The following is a 7,391-nucleotide window of genomic DNA, read 5'->3' as shown; positions in this document are numbered from 1 at the left end:
CCCCACTGCCACAGTCGGCAACAATAACCACAGGAACCCCTGTCCCGTTAGAACAGCGCCAACTGCCCCGGCCATGCGAACAGCCGCCCCCCAACTGCCCCCTTCAAACAGCCGCCCTGCAACTGCCCCCTTCAATCAGCCGCCCCCCAACTGTCCCTTTCAAACAGCCGCCCCCTAACTGCCCCCTTCAATCAGCCGCCCCCTAACTGTCCCCTTCAAACAGCCGCCCCCAAACTGTCCCCTTCAAACAGCTGCCCTGCAACTGCCCCCTTCAATCAGCCGCCCCCCAACTGCCCCCTTCAATCAGCCGCCCGCAGCGGCCCCCTTCAAACAGCTGCCCCCCAACTGCCCCCTTCAATCAGCCGCCCGCAGCGGCCCCCTTCAAACAGCCGCTCTCCAACTGCCCCCTTCAATCAGCCCCCCCGCAGCGGCCCCCTTCAAACAGCCGCTCTCCAACTGCCCCCTTCAAACAGCCGCCCCCCAACTGCCCCCTTCAATCAGCCCCCCCGCAGCGGCCCCCTTCAAACAGCCGCTCTCCAACTGGCCCCTTCAAACAGCCGCCCCCCAACTGGCCCCTTCAAACAGCCGCCCCCCAACTGTCCCCTTCAACCAGCCGCCCCCCAACTGCCCCCTTCAACCAGCCGTCCCCCAACTGCCCCCTTCAAACAGCCGCTCTCCAACTGGCCCCTTCAAACAGCCGCCTCCCAACTGTCCCCTTCAACCAGCCGCCCCCCAACTGCCCCCTTCAACCAGCCGTCCCCCAACTGCCCCCTTCAAACAGCTGCCCCCCAACTGCCCCGGCCATGCGAACAGCCGCCCCCCAACTGCCCCCTTCAAATAGCCACCCTCCAAGTCAGCCATCCTGCAACTGCCCCGGCCATATGAATAGCCACCCCCCAACTGTCCCCTTCAATCCACTCCTATGGGAACAGCATCATGTCATAGCACAAGTGGCCAGGATATCCAGGGGAGAGGTGGTGGCATTTATTTGGCAGTACGTCTGGACAATCACATGTACAGTATTGTAACTTTGAGCTTTGTGATTATATCAGTCAAAAACAGGTTCTCACGCTCAGCATGTCCTAATATGCTTTCTGATTGCTTAGTTTTATCCAAGAAAAAGCTGCAAATATCGGTGTGAAGTATGAGATTGACAGGTTTCTATAAGCTTCTTTCCTTCAGTATGTGCTTTTGTCTCTGCCCTTCCCCTTTTCAGTAATTGACAGTTTTACACCAGGACGCCTTGTTCTTCATAGAGAAGAGAAGAATGAGAAGCTGGAGAGGGTGGTTTTGTTACATTCTGTAGTTTCGGTGTTTGGCTCATACCCGTGTAATGCTTTCAGGGTGTGGTGCTTTTTATGTGAGGAATGGATCAGACAGGTTACTCATTTACACAAGTGAGTACACAATGATCTCACCGGTTTCCTTAACGTCAGTTCCCCAGTAAGAACCCTCTGTAGTCACTCCTTGCACATGCTCACAGATAGAGTGCGCTGAGACTTGCACTGAGAAGATTAATAGAGTATTAAAAACAGGAATTTTACCTTTACTAAAAAAGAAAAGGAGGACTTGTGGCACCTTAGAGACTAACCAATTTATTTGAGCATAAGCTTTCGTGAGCTACAGCTCACTTCATCGGATGCATCGGATGCTGTAGCTCACGAAAGCTTATGCTCAAATAAATTGGTTAGTCTCTAAGGTGCCACAAGTACTCCTTTCCTTTTTGCGAATACAGACTAACACGGCTGCTACTCTGAAACCTACCTTTACTAAGGCTCCTGATGTTGCTAACACCAATTCAGGAGTAAATGTTTAGAACATTTCCCTAATATAGACAAACCTTCATCTGCTCTCATGACTCTTGTGATATCACCATTTCATTGAGTCTCCATCGGGGCCTTCAGGATAGATATGACCCGCATTCCTCTGTAAAAAACAGCTTTTTGAGGGGAAAAGGCAATTCAGGAATTCTCAATACATCACAAAAATAAACAGCTCAGTCTAGCTGCAGCTCACCCTTAATTACTCATGTTAACACTTCCTGGAGATTCACCTTCCCTCATCCTGGAACTTCTATCCTCAATGCTTGTGTTTACATTGCCAGCCAAATCATTAGGCCTTCCAATAATTTTCCCTTGGGGACCTGTGTAACCAGTTTGAGAGGAATGCTAGGAGCCACTCCTAATGCAAATAGGCCCGTGACCCATGAGTCAAGTGTCTGTGTTTTCCATGTGACACCAGACATAAATAGAATGCAGAAATGAAATCATAAACACACATTTGGAAAAAAGTTAAATTTACCATCATAGCTGAGACCAAGTACGGAAGGGGTCAGCTTAATGATGAATGCTGTAGCACTTTATAATCAAATGAATATGGGGTTATGGTAACAAGTGTTTTACAACCTTAGCTATAGCAAATGCGATTAGACCCTTGCTACTTATATAGTTTATATTAAGTGGCCAATGCGTAATGACGCACAATATACAATTGACAATAGACAGTCACATATGTGAAGGCAGCAACCACGTGCTGTGCCAGATGATAAATTGCACGGCTATATAACCTGAATTTATCACACCTTTGACAGCCTCACTGCCTTCTGCCCACTAATCTCCTGACTCATTCCAACGTTCCAAACACCTGAGCAGCATCAAACAGCCGCCATTTAAAAAACAAAAAAAGTCAACCTACTGGAGAAATGGCTGCTCCTTTTCTCCCCAAATGTGGGATTTCTCCCCATATTTATACCAGCCCAAAAGCCCAGAGGAAAAGAGTTACTCTTGGGCCCATGACAGGTGCTCTATACATAAAAAGGTTAGTTTTAAAGTCCTCTATCTCATGGCCCTAGGAGGCTATAAGCAGGTGTTCTGTCTCATTGGAGAGACTAAATGCCCCAATAGCGACTATGTGGGTGAAACCAGACAATCACTACGCTAGCGAATGAACTCAACAGGAAAGCGATCACTCTGTAGCTGACCTATCAGTCCTCATCTCAAAGGAAATCTATACGACACTTTCAAAAGATGAACCTGGGAGCTTAAATTCATAACTTTACTAGATACTAAAAATCGTGGACTGAATAGTGACACTGGATTTATGGCTTATTACAACCATCTATAACCCACTAACAACCCTATTCTCCTCCCCACTCCCACCCACCCCTTCCTTTCCTCCCTATGACTGGAGGGGTATTAATGAGCCACTTCGCCTTGAATGATGCCTTAAAATATGTCTCAACTACTTAAGTTAAACACTCTGTTTAACCCCAGCAGCAGCACAGAAGTAAGGATGGCATGGTATGGTGTTGGCATCCTTCTGCACTGCTGCCTTCAGAGCTGGGCCCTCAGTCAGCCGCCGCCACTCTCCGGCTGCCCAGCTCTGAAGGCAGCAGCGCAGAAGTATGGGTGGCATGGTGTGCTATCGCCACCCTTACTTCTGCTCTGCTGCTGGCGGGGTGCTGTCTTCAGAGCTGGGTGCCCAGCCAACAGCCGCCGATCTCCAGCCTCCCAGCTCGGAAGGCAGCACAAAAGTAAGAGTAGCAATACTGTGACCCCCTTAAAATAACCTTGCAAACCCCCCCTGCAACTCCCTTTTGGGTCAGGACCCCCAATTGGAGAAATGCTGGTCTCCCCTGTGAAATCTGTATAGTATAGAGTAAAAGCACACAACACCAGATTTCACAGGGGGAGACCAGATTTCACGGTCCGTGACATGTTTTTCATGGCCGTGAATTTGGTAGGGCCCTACACATGTGCCATATCTGATAGTGGGGTGAAGATTTGGGACAAGCTGCTCAATTCACTCAAGGCTTCCCTTCTCGGAGTTGTGAGTAATGCACTCCATCCAAACTCACACTGATGAATCCTTTGTACCACATCAGCATGTAAACCGTGTGTGTGTGTGTGTGTGTGTATACGCCCCAGCACACACACATGTACACGTACACCAGTGAGCTGAGCCCTTTGGAAAAGCTGCCTCTCAGTGTTCCAATTGGAGGAGCTGAGTGATGAGAACTTTGGGAAATATGATTCTATTTAAGGGCCTAAATGGGAACTGTGCAATAATCTGGCCCCATATATGCCCTTGCCCTAGTGTATTAATGACAAATTGTCTCCATGTTGTTGGACGGGCTGCCATGGGGAATAAGATGTGTGTGTTTTCTTCAGAGTTGCTGCAAACACCTGCAATATACGGTGCCGAACTTGAGGGCTCTCAGAGTGCTGACTGACTGCAATTAGACACCATTATCTAGAGCAGGGGTTCTCAAGCTTTTTCTTTCTGAGCTTCCCCACACACACACACACACACACACACGCACATATGCTATAAAATCTCCACAGCCCACCTGTGCCACAACAATTGTTTTTCTGCATATAAAAGCCAGAGCTGGTGATAGGGGGTAGCAAGCAGGGCAATTGCCCGGGGTCCCACACTACAGGGGGCTCCACAAAGCTAAATTGCTCAGGCTTTGGCTTCAGAACAGCACCCCGTTCTGCCATATGTGGTTCATATTAACTCCTTTGTTAAAAAATGGCGGAACTATTAGAATTTGATTTTTTTGTTTGCTGTTGTTTTTTGTTTGATTGCTTATTTTTTTGCTTTAGGAACTGGCATGAAGTAAATGAAAAAATAACAAGCCTTTTCTTGTATCCTTCCTTTTTGCTCTCTCTTTCTGGGTTGTAGCAGCCAACTCTGTACCTATGTACTTCAATAAATTCCAGATGTTCGGTAATCAGCTAATTGGAGGAAACAGATGTACAAATCATTGGCAGCAGAGGTCTTTTCCTTTTGACAGGGCTGCTCCTTGCTCAGTGGCTGTAATCTGGTTAATTTTGTAGTAATGTGATATAGTAATGGTATCTCAAAGGATGAAAGTGAAAATGCACTGAATTTCAGCAGAATAAATATTGGAAGACTGAATGACAAATGCAGGCAAAGACAGACTGAGGAAATGTACAGTGGGGGAGAATGAGCAGCCAACTACAGGACACGTAATGTAGTAATGCATATAGCAGAGGCTGTAAAAATGAGGCCTGTGATGTTGTACCAAGAAGCACAATGCTAAAGAAGAGCCATGTGCAGGCAACCAGGTATAAAACAGCTGGACCAAGCAGGGCAGAGGAGGACATGAAAGACTGCAGGGTAGGAAAGTGTTAAAAACAAGAAAAGCTGATGAAGGAACAGGAGATTTCCCGTTAGGCTGCAATAAGATATAAGGCTTTCCTCAGCACACTGGATCCCATCAACCCCCATAGGAGTCAATAGGAATTTTCCATTTATTATCATGGGTGCTGGATCAGGGCAAGAGACAGCCCAGGAGGAGTTAGTGGCCCAAGAGGCAAGCAGACACCATTGAAGCCTGAGAGCAGGAGAAGGTATGCAGATGAGCAGCATCAAGCCAGAGCCTCTGATCAGGAAATCAGAAAGTCTGAAGAGCTCTGTAGAAAATGAGGAGCTCTGTCCCAGAATGTGCGAGGGTTTAAGGAACCATGTGCTGTGGGGTGAAGCAGGTTAATTCAACCCCAATATAAGTGAGGAAGGAAAGATAATTCTGTGGTTGAGGAACTGGATTGGGACTCAGGAGATCAGTTCCTGGCTCTGCCACAGACTCCCTGTGTGACCCTGGACATGTGAATTGCTCTTTCTGGGCCTCAGTTCCTCATCTGTAATATGCGGGTAATAATCCTTCCTTTCTCTCCCACATTATCTTGACTTTTTAGCCTGTAAGCTCTTTGGGGCAGGGACTGTCTCTTACTATGTGTCTATTCAGTACCCAGCACTATTGGTTGGGGCCTATCGGTGCTACCATAATATAAATTATAACAATGATAAGAAAGGGGACGTCTTAACGAGGGTCCAGGAAACTACAACACTTGTGCTGCTCCCCGTCCCACTTTTGATAAAAGGATGAATCAATCAGACTTTAACTTCCAGGGGCATCTTCAGTGTCTGATATACCACACCGTGCACACCGGGGACAATACAGGCAATATTCCATGGAAAAGACAATACAGCCCTAGGCTATAGTATCTTGTCTGGGTAAGATCCACAGGGCGGGCAGGGATGATGTGAATGCCTCCTGGCCTTGAGCACCCATACCTGCCCACACCTCCTCCTTACTTACCCTGGAACCATGGAGTATCTGGAGGGAGTTGAGGGGATCAGGCAGCTCCTCTTTCTGTGTGAGGGGGAGAAATCCATGTGCACATGGTGTGTCTGTCTCTCTAGGTAGATGTATTGCCCCTGTCGACTCTGAGTTTTTAGGGGCGGTCCCCTGCATGCACAGATCGGGTGGGGAATCCCCCTCCTCCACCTTCTCTTTGGTTATAGATATTTCTTCCCAGATACATTAGCATACAGTTTACAAGCTGAATCTCACTTTGTCATTGTGTGCCCATATTTTCAAACTCTCTGGGACCTTTTGGATTATTTTTGTGTCTTTACCAGCATTTGCAACTTCTTTCACTTTGACAGCGTCTGTGAATTTTCCCACCATGCAGGCAGTTTATGTTCTCCTTCAGATCATGAATGATCAGATTTCCTGTTCAAAGTAACAAACAGAATGGCAAAGAAACCCTCAGGGTTTCCTTGGGATTTAGAAAAGGAGCAGAGTACAGCAGCGCAAAGGCTGATGTCCCAGGTGGGAGAGTAGGATTTAGTGATGTGAGTGCCTAATTAACTGGCTTTCAGGAGACTTTCTGAGTGAAATTCACCCAATGCAAAGGGCCAGTTCAAGGTTTATGCACCATTTTCACGGGTTTAAGTGGTGTATAGGCCTCATGATGGGCCTTCTGGACAGGAGCAAATTTCATCTCCTATGCACCTGAGGAAGGATTGAGGGAAATTTGGAAGAGCTGCAGGGATCAGTAGGCCTGATATTGTTTGCTTTATACAGTGTATAGTTAGCTGGAACATGAAATGCACAAGGCAATTGATGCGAAAGCAAGGAAGGCAGCGGTCAGTACAAATGAGGAGGGGCAACACAGGTCCAAATGGCCTACCCACTAGAGACACCATCTTAGGTGCAAAGAGGGATGTTCATGCATTCCAAACACAGAGCTGCAGCAGGGTCTGGAGAGATTTGATGCAGGATAAAGCTCTGAACCCTGCAGTAAACAAAGCTTAACAGTGGGAGGAAAAAAAGCAAGTGGATTTCTGGGCAGTGGTTCTAGCAGAGCACAACAATAACCTAGTGATGGAGCCACAGGTGAAATACTAGTACGGTATGTGAGCAGTCCCTCCAGGCTGGGCGGCGATTTAGTTGCTGTTGAGGTTGGCAGTAACGAGGTAATACGCTTCAACACAGGTGTGGATAAGACCTCTGCTTTGTAGTACTTCATGTGGAAAACCCAGGGGTGCTTTAAGAGCTGCTGAAATAGAGAAGCTGC

This window comes from Chelonia mydas, chromosome 26 (assembly GCF_015237465.2).
Source record: "Chelonia mydas isolate rCheMyd1 chromosome 26, rCheMyd1.pri.v2, whole genome shotgun sequence".
NCBI classification, from domain to species: domain Eukaryota; kingdom Metazoa; phylum Chordata; order Testudines; family Cheloniidae; genus Chelonia; species Chelonia mydas.
This window is presented reverse-complemented; position numbering follows the sequence as displayed.